The 20,202-nt window shown below is 35.6% G+C and overlaps 1 protein-coding gene and 1 pseudogene across 3 annotated transcripts in view; one reads left to right on the top strand and one right to left on the bottom strand.

Moving 5' to 3' along the window:
- Nucleotides 1-20,005, bottom strand: part of LOC116566972 — a 59,484-nt gene extending 39,479 nt beyond the window's left edge. For 2 of the 3 annotated variants that reach the window (XM_032301679.1, XM_032301698.1), the window contains exon 1: nucleotides 19,895-20,005. The gene's annotated coding sequence lies outside the window, so the exon portion shown is untranslated. Of the gene's footprint in view, nucleotides 1-3,633; nucleotides 3,684-19,894 lie in introns of all 3 variants that reach the window. The other variant, XM_032301690.1, reaches the window with a different exon arrangement.
- LOC116580974 lies at nucleotides 11,869-11,969 on the top strand (annotated as a pseudogene).
- Nucleotides 20,006-20,202: the final 197 nt, after the last annotated feature.

Genomic DNA, 20,202 nt, shown 5'->3' with positions numbered 1-20,202 from the left:
TCATTTGTATAGGTTTTTACACATACACCATTGGTTCTGGGACACATTTATAAGTACTTTTTAAAAAACTGACTGAAAAGTTGACCTCACGTTCATAAAACAGTTCCCTGTGGGAGAGGAGCAGGAAGGAGAATGGGACTAGGTGAAGGAAAGGAAGTTAATGTTATCTCTGCTTTAAGTCCAGAGCAGCATGTGAAAACGGCTCCAATTTTAAATTCCAGGTGGGTTCACTGGTGTTTGTTAAGTCATTCTCCACAGTTTTATGGTGTCTGTTTAACTCTTCAAAGTAGAAAAAAGGGAGAAAGAGAGATGAAAAGGGTTTTGATGACGAAGTACAAAGCATCAAGGTACGTGGTCTACCAGCTAATTACCAGCCAAAGGAGGCAGGCAACTATTTAATGTCTCAGCGTTCTGGGAGTGACTGGAGGGCAGTTTCCCACCCAGGATAAGGAGAATTATCTTCCGTGTTCTTCTCATCTGGGTGTGCTTTTCCTCCCACCACCTCCAAGAACCCCTCTGGCTGCTCAGCGATCATTCTCAATGTCTCAGCTTTGTTTACTTTCTGAGGTTGCTGATTACTTGATGTGTTTCTGTCAACTGAAATTTACAGACACATTACCATGTTCACCAGGCACTGAGAGTTACAAGACAACAATTTCCTGAGGAGAAAAGTACAGTGTGCTCTACTGGGGAGGCTTTTATTCCCTTCTGACCAAAGCGCTGTGTCCTAGCTCTATTAATGTCATTAGTGTGACATGTTAAAAATCCCTCAGGAAGATTCTTGTTCATCAGGTACCTGCATTTCTAAATGGCAAATCGTTTTCTAAGCCGAGATATAATAGTATAATAGATACTTGGGGGGATTTGGGTTTTTTTATTTTGTTTTCCTTTTTTTTTTTTCTTCAGTATAATAGATACTTGTATCACAAAATCTAATAGGCTTTGTTTACCAAACGAGAGAAGCTTTTCATATCTCAGAAATGGGAGTGGAGTTCAAGCTTCCAGCCAACAGTTTACAGGGGCTCTGAATAATTGCAGAGCTGGGAAAAGAGAAACTGAGGATCTTTGAAAGACAAATGACTACAAGAAAGTACATAAAAAAAGACTGATTTGCTTATTTTATTGTGTAGGAGCTACAGTAGCCTGAAGGAGGGGACATGTTAATCAGTTTCCTGAGGTCACATATGATGAGGTTAGTAACATACAGAATCAATGGATAACCTCCATCTCAAGAGGAAAAACAATGTCATGTATAGTGGCTTTTAGATATCCTTCAGGCACAAAGGGAGCCTTAACTACAAAAGCCTACAGTCTAAGAAAGTTTCACTGCAGTTTGGAGGTAAAATGGGATTCCATGATTTAAGAAGTACATAATAATTTTTGTCTATTTATCTAATATATGTCATGTCAATACCCACTATCAGCCTACTAGCCCCATCTTACCAGAAATGAAACTAGGCAAAAAGTGGCAGAGGGTCACAAAGCAATGCAGATTATAAATTATCACTTCTAGGCCTGTTGCTTAGCTACCAAACCAGCCTGTCTTCTTACCCTTACACTGCAGGCAAGCATCATCTGCTGTTATTTAAATACACTCGAGCAAATGCTGAAGTTAGAGACCAAGAAATTATTATATGGATACAATTAACTGAAAGAAAAACTCCTGAGAGATTAAGATAAAATCTACTGCCTGGGCAAGAGGGTGAAAGCACTGAAAGGGTAAATTGTAGCTTTGGAGGATTTCTGGTCCACGGTGGAAATTTCACTAGTAGAATTGGAAGCAAAGGAACAATTGATCATTCACCTGAAAGCAACGGCCAGACAGCACTGTCTCTTTGGTGGTTTTGTGCTAAAGAAGAGACTGGTTTGTTTCCTGTCTGATAGGAATTGACAGTTAAGCTGCCAATCTTCAAACCTCGTTATAAATACATGCTCTGTACGTGACCATGTGCATCCATCCATGTGGAATACGCACACATAGAGAAAGACCACTCCCAGAGATATTTACATAGGTGTAAATTTAAGGAAATATTGGTGCCTTGTTTGACACAGGAAGAGGCAAGTGTCACATAACCATGTTATAGTTCCCCTCGTTACCAAATTAGGCCAAAAAAAAAAAAAAAAAAAGGAAAGACAGAAAAGAAAAAAGAAAAAAGAAGCACAATGAAATTGCAATAAGAACTAAAGCTCTGGCAGATGCTTCTCTTGTGTGAGTTCTTTTTTCTACACAGTATGAAATGCAGATGCAAATGAAAAGTGAATGTTTAAATGTGTTTTGTATAAATGTGAGGAGTAAACATGTCGAGTGGCTGAATTAGTTGCATGTGTTGAGAGAGAAGTGTGATACCATCTGAAGAGCTAAAATTGGAGGTGAGCAATGACAATGACCGAGAAACAAATTGTCTAGGTGTTAGTTTCAATAAAAAAGATGAGAAACAGAGCAGAGAGGCTAGAGAGAAGGTAGGGAAACATTCTGATCAAATTATGTTTGATCAGCATTTCAGAAGTGTGTGGGGAGGGGAAAGTGGGCTCAGTGCATGATTAAGAGAAGGGAAGGGAGGGACGATCATACCAATATATTGTAATAAGCAACCAAAACTTGTAATTTTAAGTTAACTTTCAATGGTGATATTAATACAAGGTTAAAAGGATAGATGCAAACAGTATAGTAGTGGATAAGGAAGAAGCGTGCTATTTGGTAACTAAGAGAAAACTTCATGTTTATATCATGACACCTTCGTTATTCAGTTGGTGTCCCAGGAAAGTCTTCCAAATAAATGAATATCTAGAATGATGAAAACGTAACCCCTTAAATCCCATTACAAAACAATGTAATCATTTTGTTGAAACTGTGGCTGGGATGTATAATTCGCCTCTCTGCTCAAATCACCATACAGAATACAATTTACCCTTTTCTTGGTAACACAGGGTCCTTATGATGAGCTTCACGCTGATGCTCTGAATGTCTCAAGGCCACTGAGGACTTCAGACTTTAGATTGGACTCACAGAATTCCTCCCACCCACTAGTCTATTCTAGTTGCCAGTTTTTAGCATCTCTTCCCTATGCGGTAAGTCCAATGGTATGCGGGGCAGCCTCTATACTAAATGACCTAAGACTCTACTGCTCCAATTACTGAATTGGTTTCTTCCTTTCTCCCTGGGCTGATTTCCTAGACATCCTTTGCTCACTCTCTGTCTGTAACCTAACATGAAGTAAAGATAGATGGGGGAAAATTAGTTTTAGTCATTTTATGGCATATTGACTCACAAAGGGAAAATGTGGTTCTACTCTACTTAGTAGCAAAACGTTTGAGATTCATGCATGGGCTGTGTTCTTATCTAAAGATACTTTCTGCAAAATATTAAACAATGAAAATGATATTCTACCTGATCGATAAGGTAATGGGTTCCCTTGGTATTATCACCTTAACTTCTTTCAACTCTGATTTTCCCTTTATACTTGCCCTTGCTCAGACTGACCATGCTCAGCCTTGATCACCTTCCAATTTTTCACCTTCTACTTCATTGCTGGAGCAAAAGCCCTAAAGAAACCGTGCTTATTTGTAGTCGAAAGTAAGATGTACACACACACACACACACACACATACCAGCATTTTTATAAAACATTTTACCTGTTTAGACACAAAATCTTCCACCATTTCTTCTTGTCCGTTTTTTCCTTCTTGCAGAAAGGAGAGACAGGAGAGGTTGGATGAAATGAGTTAAAGCATTTCCTCCCTTGAGAATTTGCTTGCTCAATAACTTAAGCTCTCACTACTACACCTAATACTCCCTTCGGTTAAAAAGTCTTAGGTACAAGATACAACCACACTCAGTGTGGATGTGTCCCCAAGCTTAACACAGATAACCTGGATACCTCAAGGGGAGTTTTTCCACACATCTGAAATTAGTAGGCATGGATAAATGATCCCTCTTATTTCAGAAAGAAAGAGAATTCTGGGTTTGTTGTTTGGCTTTGCTTTGTTTCTGTCTCCTTATTTAAAAGGGATGAATCCTGCACTCAGCATTCAGAAAAATTTCTTACTTGCTTAGGAGTGTCTGGACATAATGAATAAAACCAGAGACAGAGAGTTCGATGAAAATCCTGCATGCATTAATAACTGAACATGAGAAAGATAATCCAACTAGAAAGACGACGTGAATCTCAAGAAGGAGGCAGCATGAGTGAGTATAGAGAAGGCTAGATAACCAAAAAGAATGAGTTACCAACCTAGACTAAAGCTAGAGATGTATCACTCATTCCTAAAGTAATAGAAATAGCTGCTGTTCAAAGAACAAGCTGTCCTTATATGATGTGTTTGTTTCCCATATGACTGATAAGCAGATGCCTCCAACTCTAAGTTCTCTAGCTTTCCGGGGTTACTCTTCCTGTAGTTTATATTTTAAATAGCTCAAACCTCCATCCTCCTTCATAATCTCCTGAGGTTTTTACACATGTCACAAGTATTGTGTGAATTACTAGAGTCAGATGTTCTCATAGTCACCTCCTCTTCTATTTTGTAACAAAACCAACAACCTAAAATTGAGTATTACACATCTGTTTTTAAAGTCCTTCAACCAATCTCTACTCTTGCTTCCCCACCACCATGAAAATTTCTCTCCGAGCCCCACTTCCCAACACATTGTTGTATCGCCCACTATAAGCATCCTTAAACTTCCCTTTTTTTTTAGTGTCCCTCATCTCTATCTTCCAGGTTACCTAGTAACCTCTAGATTCTCTTTAACATAAAGTTATTCAGTGCTTAGCTTTTCCTTCTACTACATAATCATAACTGCACACTGAGAAGCATACAGCATACCAATGTCCAGTCCCCACCCTACACCAAATGGACTATAATATCTGTGAGAGAGGTCAGACTATCATAGTATTTTAATAGCTCCTCAGGTGATTCTAATACACAGCTCGAGTTGAAAACTTCAAGCCTAGGGCTTCTTGAGCTTGAATGTGCATAGAAACCACTGGGGGATCTTGTTGAAACCACTGGGGGATCTTGTTAAAATGCAGACTCTGATTGGGCAGACTTGAGGTGGGGCCCAAGATTCTGCATTTCTAATAAGAACCCAGTACTGCACTTTGAGAAACAAGATCCTAGAAGCATGTTTTCCAACTTTGCTGTACACTAGAATCATCTGGGAGCTTTAAAAACTGATGCCTGGGTCCTAGTCCCAGACATCAAGATTTTTAAAGTTTCTCAGGTGTTCCCAGATCTCTGGTTTAGACCATGAATACAGGAAGACTGAACCTGTCATATCCGTCATTTCTGTCATATCTGTCATACCACCTGATGGGCTCTTTCTAAAATTGGTACTTAAATAAGGACACCAAGGACTGACCTTGGGGGAGTCCATGAGTTATTCACTGCATGGGGGTCCCATTTGATGTCAAGATAACTACTGGTGCGTTTATATGGAGAGTAAGTGGCTGACTACATCATCAACTTTATATGCAAACACTTGTGTTTAAATTCTCTCTTCAGGAGCACTAGGGCTCAGTCGGTTGTATATCCGATTCTTAGTTACAGCTCAGGTCATGATCTCAGGGTCATGAGACAGAGCCCTGAATTGGGTTCCATGATCAGTGGGGAGTCTGCTTGAGGTTCTTTCTGTCTTTCTCCCTCTGGCCCTCCCCCACTCATGCTCATTTGCTTGCTGGCTCTCTTTAAAAATAAATAAATAAAATCTTTTAATAAATAAAAACTCTCTTCAAAGTATTAGTTGTATGACCTTGTGCAAATTTATTAATTTCTGGGCCAATTTTTTTCCCATCTATAAAAATAGAATAATTACACACACATTACATTACACACACATGCACACACATCATAGATAGATACATGAATTTAAGAGAAATATATACATTAAATTGTTGTCTGTCCCTAACCCTGTGCTCAAGAAAAATTAGCATCCTTCCTTTGCATATTATATACCCCAGTCAGTTTGCAATTATAGTTGGCTGGTAAGATTTTTCAAAATGTCTCTACTGTCAGAGCTTGATTTTATACCTAATTCAAAGGCACACTACAAAGAAGAGCAGTATACCAGATGCTATAGAAAGATGTGAGGGGAGTAGATATGTTTTCCATATTTGAAAAGCATATCACTTACTGTCAGAGAGGATAAATATAAATATGTAAGTATATAAAAACACATATTAAAACACACAGCTAGTTTCAGCTTTGCAAAGAATCAGACAGGAGGGTGATACTGTTGCTGAGAGACCAGGCCCTGGGGCCATCTATCTGTGAAAGCTGTATAAAAATGATGAGTTTGTATAGAGTTTTTAAGATACAGAGGGAGAGCCTTGGTGTGACAGAAAAGGGTGAGAGGGCAGCTGGAACAAAGAAGACTACTATTTAAGCAGTGTCATGGGCAGTGTTCCGTGGCAATACAATCCCATGAAGAAAACGTTACAGATCAGGATTTGGGGACCTACATTTTAAAATGACTGAATTATAAAATGAGTATGATTTTTAACACTCAAGTTTCAAAGGTACCATAGGATTCTCCTTTCTCTTCTCTGACAATTATGTAGTGTTATATACAAAAGAGACATAGTTTAAGAGATTTAAAGAGTATCCTATTACCTTGAAGATTAGCCTGATTTGCAATTGCCTTTCTGTTGTGTGTTCCTTCTGTAGAAACTGGAGACCTTTGAATAGTTTGCACTTCAGAGTACTTTTAAGTCTTTTCCTAAAGTGAAATGTGTTTGTCATGTGTATTTGGCAGGAAGGACAGGAAAGCAGATAAAAGCTTTTATTATACTTGATACTCTGACAATTTGAATTTCATTCACCTATAATGAGATGGCTAAATTTACAATAAATAATAACTGTACCATCATGATCAACAGGGCTCCCTGCTTATGTAACCAGATGACATAAATGTATGTACCAGAAAGTTAGTAGACTTACTACGTGTTAACAATGTTGAACAGATCAAATATCCTTTAAGATTAGAGGTAAATGGATGTTGTGATATGAGATAGCTGGGCTGGCCAGAAGGTTTTCCAGCATTGCTCAGAGCTATTCTGAGCTCAGCTGTCTTTTTAGACGCTTTCATCTTCCTTTTAAAAAAATCATCTATCAAAGGCACTTGAAAACAAGAATTATTGTAAATCTAACTCTTGTACTACACTGTTGCTACTCTAAAAAGGTCCTGAATCATTCTTCCTACTTCTTAGATATAGATGTGTCTCCTCTATTGGAAAAGGCGTAAGACTTTTCAGTTCGGAAGCACCTCAAAAGCTAAGTGCTATGAACAGAACAACTGGATCGACTGGGTATCCTGCCTGAGTCCTTATGGCTTTACTATCTGTTTCGATTCTATACTCAAGGTGTGGTGGCTCAATACTTAAGTTCCATGTAACTCATACTGGGTAAATAATAATAAAATGCTGGAAAATCTCTAATACTTGAACCCATCATTTTGTTGATGTTGCAGGGCAGCAACAAACTAACCTGAAACCTTAGGAAATGCCCTCCAAAGACAGACAGAAAGCAAGAACTTGATAACCTCAGGTAGATGCTGCTAGACACATGTAGTAAGAATTATACTGAAATATTTAAAGAATTGCTACAGGATGAATATGGGCTAGCCAGAGAATACAGAACCTCTGGGGGCTAGAAACATAGGAAGATCTTGCACCCAGTTGCAATTCCAGTCTCTACAGATCTCCAGATGCTTACCAAAACACTGGTGAGAGTAATAAGAAAGCATCCCTTGAGATGCAGTGCTGGAAAGGAAACAGTCTGCTGGAAAATCACAAAACCCCATTTGGATCCCTTTCTGCTATCTCTCCTAGAATCAAAGGGCTTAAAAGTATTGAAAAAGGGAGGGAGGGAAACCTCTTTCCCTTCCTTTAGGGCATTGTTGAAAACCCATTCTCACTAAAAGATTGGAATAGGAAAAAGTTCTCTACCCTTCCGTGAGGGGCAGAAAAAAAGTGCTGGTCCCAGACCAATAAAGGATCTTTCCTACTGAGTGAGAGACATCATGAGAGGACCCATGAGACTCCCATGACCCAGAACACAATGCCTGTTTAAACTAAATCTTAATCAGAACAACAGAAAATACTCACCACCACCACCACCACGACCACCATCCTTGCCATGATGCAACTAAAGTTGAGCAACAAGAAACAGCAGAGTACTTTTGGGAAAGGAACAAGATCATGGAGAGAGGCCCTCTCAAAGATAAGGTTTAAAACAGAGGGTGGAGCAGCCATTGGGAAAACTTTCTGGCAAACCAGTCCCCACCCTGAATATAAAAATATACTAAAGGATTTGAAGTTGTTATTACAGAGAAAACCACAGCAACAACAAAATGCAAATGGAGCTCAATTCCTTTAACTGACTTAACCCCCCTCTATACTAAAAGCCTATTAGAAAAAAAAAAAGAAGAAGAAGAAGAAGAGGTTGTTACATCATTTTCAGGCACAAAAGGCAAAAAAATTATTTAACTCAGTTTTTGCTATCTTTTTTTTTAAGATTGTATTTATTTATTTGAGAGAGAGAGAGAGAGCACAAGTAGGGCAAGGGGGAGAGGCAGAGGGAAAGGGAGAAACTGCTGGGAGCCTCATGCAGGGTTCTATCCCAGGACCCTGAGATCATGATCTGAACTGAAGGCAGACACTTAACTGACTAAGCCACCCAGACACCCCATAGTTTTTGCTATCCTACACAAGATGTCCATATGCCAAGAAAAACTTAAAAGCATCCAAAAAAGCGAATAAAAAACAATACATTGTCAAAAATAAAGCAATAAACATAACCAATCTTAGATATGATATAGATGTTGGAAACACACATTAGAAATAAGAAAATAACAATGATTAATATAGAAAAAGCTCTAGTAAAAAAAGTAGACAACATGCAAATTCAGATAATAATTTCAATGGAGAAACTGAACCCATAACAAAAAAATCAAATGAACATGCCAGAAGTTAACACAGATGAATATGGCTTCAGTGGGCTCAAAAACAGACCTGACTCAGCAGAAACAGAATAAGTGAAATTTAAGATAAGTCAAATGAAAAATTAACAGAATAAAACACAAAAAGAAAAATTGGTGAAAGAAAGTGAACAGTGCACCCAAGAGCCACCATAATATCAAACAATCCATATGTATAATCAAAATTCCAGAAGATAGAGATAACAAAGCAGGGAAAAAACTTACAGAAATAATGGTTGAGAAGCTTCCCAAATTGATGACAGACATCAAACTACAGATCCAAGAAGTTCAGTGATCACAAAGGAAGATAAATATAAAAACACAAAAGAAAATAACTAGATATATATTGAAACTGTTGAAAACCAAAGACAAAAAGAGGAAACATTAAACACAGCCAGAGGTGGTAAAAAAATTAAGAATTAATTGCAGCAACTTCTCATCAGAAACAATACAAAAAAGAAAGAAGTGAGTGGCATCTTAAATGTGCTGAAGGAAAAACTCTTAAGCCACAATTTTATACCCAGTATAATTCCTGTCAAATAAAGAAGAAATAAAACTTTCTTCGGGTAAATAAACACACAGAGAATTCATGGCCAGGAGACCTACATGTACCAAGTTCTTTGGGGAGAAGGCATATGACACCAATCAGAAATTTGGATCTACAGAAACAAATGAGCACTAGGAATTCAATAATGAATGAAAATACAAAATTCATTTTTTCATTTTTTTAAATTGTTCTACATGATAACTGACTACCTAAAGCATACAACTGTATTTTTGTGTTTATAGCATATGTAAAAGTGAAATGTATGACAGCAATAACACAATGAGAGGGAGAGATTGGAAGTACACTGTTGTAAGGCCCTTATACTACATATAAAGTGCTATAATACAGATTCTCACTATTTAAAGGTGATTACTGTAAATGTAGGGGAAACCATTAAAAATTTTTAGAAAGAAGAAAAAATAATAAATCAAATGTTTAAAAATGAAATTATAAAAAATTCTCAGTCCAAAATAAGACAGAAAATAGAAAAAATAAGTAGAAAATAATAAATAGAAACAACTGAAAAGATGATAGATTTTAGTCCAACCATTTAAATAATTTCATTAAGTGTAAAAAGTCCAAGAACATCAATGTAAAAGACAAATGTCATATTGGGTAAAAGAATTCAACACAAGTATATGCTATCTACAAGATGCCCACTTCAGATATAAACCCATATATGGATTAAAAGTGAAAGGACAGAAAAAGATATAGCTTGCAAACATTAAAGAAAGTCAGAGTACTTATATTAACATCAGACAAAGCAGACATGAGAACAAAGAATATCATGAGGTGAAGAACATTAACTAATAATAAAGGGGTTGATTCTGCAAAAAGATATAATAATTTAAAATGTTTATGCACTTAACACAGCTTAAAATACATAAGGCAAAAACTAATACAAATAAAAGGAGAAATAAATGAATTCACAGTTATAGTTGGAGATTTCAAAACACTCTTTCACTAATTAAAAGAACAAGTAGGCAAAGAATCAATAAAAATATAGAAGACCTCTCAACCAACTTTACCCCATTTATATTTGTGCAATTTATTACCAAATAACAGCAGAATATACATAATCTTCAAAAGCATGTGGAACATGAATCAAGATAGGCCATATTCTGCTTAACTTAACAAATACAAAGGAATTGAAATTACATAAATGAGATCCTTAAAACTCACATATAATCAAAGATATGTAATTAAAAATAAAGATAACTTTCTACTGACTCAGAAAGAATTTTTTTTAATACAAAATACAATTTTGGAAAAGACTGCTAGCATACACACATTCACACACAGCTAATGGGAGAGTACTCTGAATCAATCATTTAAGAAAATATGAGACAATTTATTACAAACATTAAATTCTGAATAATCTGACTCAGAAATTCACCTTATAAAAATTAATGCTAAATAAATCATTAAAAATCTGTGCCAAAATATTAAAATTTTCTTGCACTATCATTAATAATATTAAAATTGGAAATAATTTAATTATCTATTGATACACTAACCTATAACAAACAACTCTCTATTCAGTGAGCACTGTGTACCCAAACTGCTCTAGACACTGAACAATGGGAAATAAGACAATCAAGTTTCTTATTTCCATAAGTAGTAAGGGAGACAAAAAATAAAAAAGTACACAATATAATTTCAGTAACAGTAAGAAACAGTAACAGTAACAGTAACAATAAGAAAATTTATTAATTTGCCAAGTGTTTTTTGGTACATTTATACAACTCCAGGCTATGTAGCCATTAAAATCAAATTACAAGGAAAAAAATATTGACGTGGGAAAATGTTTCCAATACATTGCAATCTGTAATGTGCACTGAGACATATATATAAAATGAATAGTATGATGTTTATCACAGAAAAAAAACTACAGTACCAGAAAAATAATGCAAGAATATAGTTTAAAATGTTAATAACAAGGGTGCCTGGCTGGCTCAGTGGGTTGGGCCTCTGCCTTCGGCTCAGGTCATGATCCCAGGGTCCTGGGATCAAGCCCTGCATCGGGCTCTCTGCTCAGCAGGGAGCCTGCTTCCCCCCTCCCTCTGCCTGCCTCTCTGCCTACTTGTGATCTCCCTCTCTGTCAGATAAATAAATATAATCTTTTTTAAAAAAAGTTAATAACAACTTTTTTCTATTTTTTTCCTTTGAACTCTTTGTTTTCCAAGTTTTCTAAACTATACATAATTACTTTTGTAATCAGAAAATAACATGTTCTTAAAAATGACTTCTAATCCATGCAAGAAAGTAAAATAATGAAACAATGGAAGAGAACATTTCTGGGCTAGTGGTTCTTTGTTTGTACTTCTTTGTTTATATTTTAGAAAATTTCATCGTTTCTCAGCCTTTTGGCTAAGATCAAATGTAGTATCTGTTCTTATCAGTATATTTTCGAAAATTTCATAAAATGTATAGGTCTAGGAGAAAATAAATGCAAAAGGAGGTAGTTAAACACACACACACACACACACACACACACACAATGTAAGAGAGAGTGTTTAAACAAAGTCCAAAAAAAGATGGCAGTTATGAGATTCTAGACAGAGGAAATTGACTAGCCTTGAAAAGGAGGAGGGACACATTTTCCTTTGAAATAGGAAAAATTAGAAGTTAATAAAACTGCAAAGACAGTTTAGATGATGTATAAAAGCACAAAGATAGCTTAAAAGAAAACAAAGTTGGGATATTTCATAATATATATGTACCATTTCCTTAATTAAGAAGTAATTAATTATGTCTGCTCACAGTTAAGCGATCAGGGATGAGTATACAAGCTCGAAAGGGCAAAAAAAGATTTGCAAGGTGAAATGAGATAACTTGAGTCTACTTGGGTGAATAAGGAACAATTGAGTAACTATGAAACATAACTACATTCAGAGAAAACCAGTAATAGGGAGACCAGCCAACACGGTTATGTGATTCTCTCCAGAATTGCTTTGCAGTATGGAAACAGGAGCAAAATTAAAATTAAAAATAAATAGTCCTCTCCATTAATGCTTGCAAACATTTTAAATTCCATAGGTGAGTCATACCATAGGAAAGAAAGTAACGTCTTTAATTCAGTATTTCACATTTTGGAAAAGCACAGAAATGGACTGTTCTCTGGACAGGATTCTTTTTTTTTTTTTTAAGATTTTATTTATTTATTTGACAGACAGAGATCATAAGTAGGCAGAGAGGCAGGCAGAGAGAGAGGAGGAGGAAGCAGGCTCCCCACTGAGCAGAGAGCCTGATGCGGGGCTCAATTCCATGACCCTGAGATCATGACTTGAGCAGAAGGTAGAGGCTTAACCCACTGAACCACCCAGGGACCCCCAGGATTCTTTTATTAGTGGTTTAATTCATCTTTTCTTTAAAAAAGAAAAAACAACAACCTTTTCTCACGTTTGTGAATCGGTTTATTAAAGTGTTAAAATGAGGAGGTCACATATCTGAGACATATCTGAATTCAAATGGGTTGACTAACTCCAGGTGATAGTAGAGCCAATGTTTTGCATTTCACCATCATATCTTCATCTTTTAAATTCAAAATTTTTCCTTATCTATGGTTAGAAAAACAAGATAGAAAAAATATATTCCCTTCACATTACCTCAAAAGACCTCTGATTAGCATAAAATCAATTACATCAAATGGCAATGTGCTACTTTGATTCTTCTGACTTCTACAATGCTATATTACATCATGATCATGATAGACATCACACCCTTTATCAAACCCTATTATAGCTTTCTGTTTGGAATCTTCCACTTTTTCCTTATGTCTTCAAGTTCTAAATTGTTAGCCTGGTATCATCTTCCTTATCCAAAGTTACTTTATCCTTTGGCCACTTAAAAAAAAAAAAAAGCCAAAACTGTATTTTGTTCACCATGGCACAAAACTTGACACGTGGAAAACTTTAATTTTTTGTAAACAATTTTCAGTGTTCATGAAAAGTGTTTTTGGTGCAGAAGACCAATATAAGCTGGTCTTCTCTTATTGGTGTCTATGGTTCACATACATTTAGCTGATTAAGTCTTTGCTTGGACTTCTTTCTGGCTCTGTGCAAAAGTGGTGATTAAAAAGAACAGCCAAGAGAAGCACTTCTAGCATGGGAGAATGGGAGAGTAAGTACCTCTGAAAATTTACTCCTCCACAAAAGCACCTCTGAAAAAGTGGGAACATGGGCAAAAATTGTAAATATCAACTTTTTTGTAACTATGTAAATAATCAAAGGCTTTCAACAATCTGAGGAATGTTACTTCAAGAAAAATGGCTAAATCTCAAGAACAGTAAATTTTGTGACATTTGAATTTGTGTTATTCCTATTCTTCTCTCCCACCTGCATGATAGGTCTTTAAACCAGTGAGTAGTCTTAGAACCTATGAAAACCAGCAGAATAACAGCCCCTGGAGGGAACAAAATGGGTCTGGAGTTGCCCAAAAAGCCTCACCCCAGAACACTTTTCATATATTAGATTTATTTGTCAGCTCCCTGGAAGAATCCCGTTCACAGAGCTTATCTTTATAAGATATAATTCAAAATTTCTGCAGTGAGGAAATATCCATATCACCTGGATATTTGTCAAAAATAAAAGTCTTAGAAGAAAATTACATGAAAATAGTCTGTCAACCAAAAAATAACTTAGAGAAATTAAATTCCTAGAAAGACACAACCTATAAAAACTGATTCAAGGAGAAACAAAACTCTGAGTAGACATATAACAAGTAAAGACATTGAATAGTATTATATCTATGCTAAGACCTATGATTTTACTCATAAGTGGAATCTAAAAAACAAAATAAACAAACAAAACGAAACAGAACTAATAGATACAAAGACCGGATTGGTGGTTACCAGAGAGAAGGGTAATTAAAGAGTGAGCAAAATTTGGTAAAGGGGGTCAAGAGGTACAAAAGTTCAATTATAAAATAAATAAGTCATGGGAATGCAATGTATAGCATGGTGATTATAGGCAATAATATTGATTCAAGTATTTTAAAGTTGCTAATAGAATTAATATTAAAATTTTTCATCACAAGAAAAAAAACGTGAAACTTTGTAAGGAGACAGATGGTTACTAGTCTTATTGTGATCATGTCACAGTGTATACAAATATCTAATTCTTGTGTTGTATACCTGGAACCAAAAAGCCCACACCTAGTTAGATAACTTCAGTGATAAATTCTATCCAACAATTAAAGAAAAATTAATGCCAATTCTTACAAAGCTTTCAAAAAATATGAGAAAACTTTTCCCCCCAAAATAACTCATTTTATAAAATCAAAACTAGGATATCAAGGTTGTAATGAGCACTGGGTGTTATACGCAACTAATGAATCACTGAATGCTACATCAAAAACTTATGATGTACTATATGCTGGGTAACAGAATATAATAAAAAATATAATAAATAAATAAACAAGTAAATGCTGATTTCATGCCCCTCCCAAATATATATATATGTATATATATACATATACATATACATATATATAAATGTCAAAACTAGATGAAGATGTCAGTTAAGGAAAACTACAGACCAATATTGTTGATGAATACAGATGCAAAAATCTTCAATAAAATACTAGCAAATGAATACAGCAATATTTAAAAAAAAAAAAATCACACCACATGGCAAAGCAGGATTTATTCCAGGAATGCAAAGTCAGTTTAACATACAAATGGCAGTATAATGCATGAGATTAATTAATAAAATGAAGAACAAAACCACATGATTATCTCAATAAACAGAGGAAAATTTTTGATAAAACCCAACCACTTTCCTAAGAAAAAACACTAAACAGAATACATGAAACCTCTTAAACCTTTTGAAGGACACCTACAGGAAACCCATAGGTAACATCATATTTAGTAGTGAAAAGCTGAATGCTATCCCCCTAAAGTAAGGAACAGTACAAAGATATCTGCTCTCACAAGTTATATTCAACATCGAAAGTTTTATTCAGGACAAACAGACAAGTAAAACAAATAAAGGACTCTCAGACTTGGAAAGAAGCAGCAAAACTATCCTTGTTTTGAAAATCATATTCATATGATCTTGTATATAGACTATCATAAAGAATCCACAATAAATTAGAATAAAACAAGTTGAGCAAACTTGGAGAAAACAAGATTAAAAGTAAAAGATCACTTCAGTTCTACCCATTAGCAATGAACAGTTTAAAAACAAAATTAAGAAAACAATTCCAATGACAATAGCATCACACGAACACACACAAATAACATATATAACAAAAGAAATTAAATACATGTACCTGAAAACTATAAAGTAGTACTGAAAGAAATTTTTTTTAAAAAATCTACCGAGGTGGAAAAACATCTCATTTTTCAGGGATTGAAACACAATTATTAGTGAGATAATAATACTTCCCTAATCAACCTACAGATTCAATGTAATCCCTAATCAAATCCTACCTGGGTTTTTTTGTAAAAATTGACAGGTTGATCTTATATTTTTATATAGAAATTCAAAGGACCTGAAACAGCCAAAATTTTCTTAGAGAAAAACAAAGTTGGAGGTCCCATATTTCACTAAGCTATAGGGATCAAAACTGTGTCATACTGGCTTAAAGACATGCATCTAAAAAAAAAAAAACCATACACTTTTGATCAATTGATTTTTACAAAAGTGTGCTAGACACTGTAATGGGTGCAAAGAACAATCTTTTCAAAAAATGGTGCTATGACAGCTGGATATCTACACTGAGGAAATCAATTTGGATCCCTAACTCACACTATATACAAAAATGAACTCAAAATAAAGCAGTTTCTTAAATAAAGAGTTTCTTAAATACTGACAACAAAAACAGAAACAACAAGGGAAAAATAAATTGAGCTTCATCAAAATTAAAAACTCTTATGTTTCAATTAACAACATCAAAAAAGTGGTAACTGGACCCAAAAATGAGAGGAAATATTTATAGATTTATAGATTATTATAGAAATATTTATAGATTTATTATATTTAATAAGGGATTTGTATTCAAAATACAAAAAAATCTTAACTCAATAATGAAGATACAAACACCTCAACTGAAAAATAGGTAAAGGAACTGATGCCTTGAAAAAAAAATATATATATATATGGCCAATAAACACATGAGAAGATGCTCGAGATGTTCAATATCATTGTAACCATCAGGGAATGTCAAATCAAACCTGCAACAATACCACTTTGTATCCACTAAAATGAGTCAAAAAAAAAAAAAAAAGATGATAACAAGTGTTACCAAGAATATGGAAAAATCAGGACATCTGGGTAGCTCAGCTGTTAAGTGTCTGCCTTTGGCTCAAGTCATGATCCTGGGGTCTTGGGATCTAGTCCCGCATCAGGCTCCCTGCTCTGTGGGAAGCCTGCTTCTCCCTCTCCCACTACCCCTGCTTGTGTTCCCTCTCTAGCTATGTTTCTTTCTGTCAAATAAACAAATAAAATCTTAAAAAAAAAAAAAGAATATGGAAAAATTGAAACCCTCATACATTGCTGGTAGAATTATAAAATGGTAGAGCCACTTTGGAGAGCTGTTCCTCAAAAGGTTAATGATACAGTTGTCATAGGACACAGCAATTCCACTCTCAGTTACACATCCAAGAAAAATCATAACATATGTTCATGCAATAACTTGTACACAAATGTCAACAAAAAGCATTATTCAAAATCATCAAAAAGTAGAAATAATTCAAATGTTTATCATGTGATAATTATCACATGGTATTTGTACAAACAAATTTGGTATATCCATACAATGGAATACTATTCAGCCATTAAAAGAACTACTAAATACTGCAACATGAATAAATCTTTAAAAGATGCTATGATAAGGAAGCCACACAGAAAAGACCACATATTGTATTATTCCATTTAATCTGGAAATGTCCAGATTAGCCAAACCATAGAGACAGAAAGTAAACTAATAACCATCAGGAACTAGAAGGAGAAGTAGTGCACAACAACTAACAAAACAGGGTTTCTATTAGTGTAATAAAAGTATTCCATGAATAGGTATCATATGGTTGCACAACTCTGAATATACTCAACCTCACCGAACTGCACACTTTAAAATGATAAATTTTATAATATGGTTATTATATATCGATTAAATTGTTTTTTAAAAAAGAAGAAGATCCAAGTATCTCAGATAGTTAAGAGTCAAAGGAAGAGGTGACAGCTTGGGTGATGGGATCATGACAAATCTGGCTGAAGGTCTATCTTTTCAGAACCTCACTAATTAAGACATGGAGATGGTACAGAGTGACAAGAGAAAAAACTATGAGCATAGGCTGAGGATACTTAAAGGACTTGAACAGTGTTATGTATGTGATATAGAGCTCAAGAAAGAGTTCTAGTGAGCAGGTGATGGTGACCTGATTTCATAAATATCATCATGAGGATAAATCAATAATAAAATAGAGCACCAAGCACACAGACAGTACATTGGAAAACAACATAAAGGAATTAAAATACATGTCCTCTGGCTTTACAATTCTTTAATAACAACAAAGAAAAAAGTGCAGCCATAGTGAAAAATTTTTTTTTAAAGTTTTCTTTTCAGTGCAATAAATCTTAGGAGAGATCAGCAGGAATTGGAATCAACAAACTATTTTAAAAACCACACACAACACATGAACTCAAACTAGGACTTAAAGGGTGAATGGAATTATGACAAACTGAGGAGAGGAATTACCAGAGGTTAAAGTATGAGAAGTTCAAATGCCTATGCCAAACCACAACAAATCTGGATATAGTCATGCACAAAGACAATTTCTTACCTCCAGCCCTACCCCATTCAAAACTACAAGGTCATCAGAGTAATATTACTAAAATGGCTTTATCTTGGCTTTGATGTCTCCATTATAAAGTTCACTTACCTGATTAGGAATCATGGCATACCCAAGTCTTTAAAGACTTCCAATTTTCATCTTTCAGCTCTCCACCCCCAGAAAACCTTGCCCCCAATCCAGCTCCTATCCCAACCAACCCTCTTTCCAGGAACACTCAAATAAATACTCAGCAATCTCCAAATCTGTTTTTTTTTTTTTTTTTTTCACATGCCTCTGTCACTGCCTTGGTGTTCATGTTTAACTATCTAAAATATTCTGCCCATCAACATGCTGCTTATTCTCTAATGTCAAGCGGAGTTAACACCTTCATCAAGTCTTCCTGAGCCTTCCTCTATTTGTTTATGCTCAGATAGTAACAGGCCTCTCAAGGCTGTTTCCACATTTCCTGCAAACTGCTTTCCTGTTTCTTCTTCAGCTCCCTTCACTTTATCTCCAATACTTGCCGTTGGAGCATCCAAAGGCTGAGATCTTTGGCCTCTTCTCTCACTCACTCCCTTAGTAACATGCATAGCATGTTAGATGATGATGATAATATAATTTGTTGCCTCACTCGCCTCCAGGTCCTTACTAAAATGATGCCCTATTTTAAACCTGCATTTCTAATATGCGATCTCAACTCTCCATACTCAACTTTTCCTATTTATTTTTTCTCCATCACACTCATTGCCTTCTAACATACTCTGTATTTGACCTATTTATGGTTCATCATCTGCCTTGTCCATGAGAAAGTATTTCACTGGGAAATTATACCTCAATAAAGAAGAGAAAGGAAAAAAGAAATAAAGAAAGTCTCCAAAAGGGTACAGATTTTTGCTTGTTTTGTTGATTACTGTATCCCTAACATTAAAACATTGCCTGGCACATAGAAAAAACTCAATAATTTTATGTTACAAAGCACATTGGTTATAGAAGTCAATTTCTAATGTGAGTTGAACTCATTCTCTTGGGATATAATAGGAAAGTATACATGATTTCTGTCAAACTTTCACTTCACTGAATCCTCATATTCCTAACTTTCATGTTTTCTCAGGAGAGAAACAAAACATTCTATATTTCAGTTGATAACGTATTTTCAATGTGGATAACTAACAAATCAAGGAAGTTTAACTTAATCTCTTCATTTTCTCATTATGTAATTGACTTATTACACCAGTAGTGCAAAGAAGAATTTGATACAAGGTTATTAAGTTTATAATTAGCATAAGTGGTATTTATATACTGCCACGAAGCTGACCACACACAATCCTGCAGAACTGAAAACACCGAAGGAATGACAGCCAGATACCTGATAGAGTTAACGGTGAATTTGGTTCAACCCGATAAATAACAACTAAGGACAAGATGGCTGGCTAATGGAGGAACCAAAGCATCACCTTTAGTACTACCCAAAGATTAAGCGAAGATACGGGGCAACAATGGACTCCCTAACTGTGAACTGCAGGCTTTGGCAGTCTGACTGGCAGCACTGGATAACCAGACCTCCCCCACTCAAGAGCCTTCCCAGTGAAAGAAACTCTACCTGGTACAGCACAGAGGAGCAGGCCTCCTTCCGCTCAGCCTCTGGAGGGGGCACGCTCAAGATGAACGGAAGGAGCAGAGCCAGGCATGCCCAGTTCCTCCCCTCCCTCAGATCCACCAATAAAATGAAGTCCTTTCTCCTTGCTGGGGGAGGAGCCAATGAGAAAGGCGGGTAGAGAATAACGGAAGTGTTAGGAGAAAGGACTTCCCCTGGGGAATTGGAGGAGCAGTATAGAAGGATTCCTCCCAATAGGGATCCTCAGTCTTGGCACCTGGTATCGTCAGTGCCGCCTTTACAGAGAATATTTA

Source organism: Mustela erminea, chromosome 1, assembly GCF_009829155.1.
Source record: "Mustela erminea isolate mMusErm1 chromosome 1, mMusErm1.Pri, whole genome shotgun sequence".
Lineage (NCBI taxonomy): Eukaryota > Metazoa > Chordata > Mammalia > Carnivora > Mustelidae > Mustela > Mustela erminea.
This window is presented reverse-complemented; position numbering and strand designations above follow the sequence as displayed.